We start from the raw sequence: 842 nt of genomic DNA on the forward strand, positions 1-842 counted from the left end.
AAGGGCCTGGGGGGAGGGGAACCTCTGGGGGGATCTAGGATGGAGGAGGACCTGGGGGGAGGGGAACCTCTGGGGGGATGTAGGACGGAGAAGGACCTGGGGGGAGGAGAACCTCTGGGGGGATGTAGGGTGGAGAAGGACCTGGGGGTCCTAGTAGATGATGGGCTCAGCAATGCCAAGCTGCTGCTAACAAAGCAAACAGAATATTGGCATTAAAAAGGGATCAACTCCAGAGATAAAAGGATAATTCTCCCCTCTACAAGACTCTGGTCCGGCCGCACCTGGAGTATACTGTCCAGTTCTGGGCACCAGTCCTCAGGAAGGATGTACTGGAAATGGAGCGACTACAAAGAAGGGCAACAAAGATAATAAAGGGTCTGGAGGATATTAGATATGAGGAAAGGTTGTGAGCTCTGAACTTATTCTCTCTGGAGAAGAGACGCCTGAGAGGGGATATGATTTCATTATATAAATACCGGACTGGTGACCCCACAATATATAAATACCGGACTGGTGACCCCATAATATATAAATACCGGACTGGTGACCTCACAATATATAAATACCGGACTGGTGACCCCAACAATATATAAATACCGGACTGGTGACCCCACAATATATAAATACCGGACTGGTGACCCCACAATATATAAATACCGGACTGGTGACCCCACAATATATAAATACCGGACTGGTGCCCCCACAATATATAAATACCGGACTGGTGACCCCACAATATATAAATACCGGACTGGTGACCCCACAATATATAAATATCGGACTGGTGACCCCACAATATATAAATACCGGACTGGTGACCCCGCAATATATAAATACCGGAC

The sequence above is a fragment of the Lithobates pipiens genome, unplaced genomic scaffold (genome assembly GCF_037356315.1).
Source record: "Lithobates pipiens isolate NorthernLeopardFrog02 unplaced genomic scaffold, aLitPip1_a1.2 Scaffold_13, whole genome shotgun sequence".
Lineage (NCBI taxonomy): Eukaryota > Metazoa > Chordata > Amphibia > Anura > Ranidae > Lithobates > Lithobates pipiens.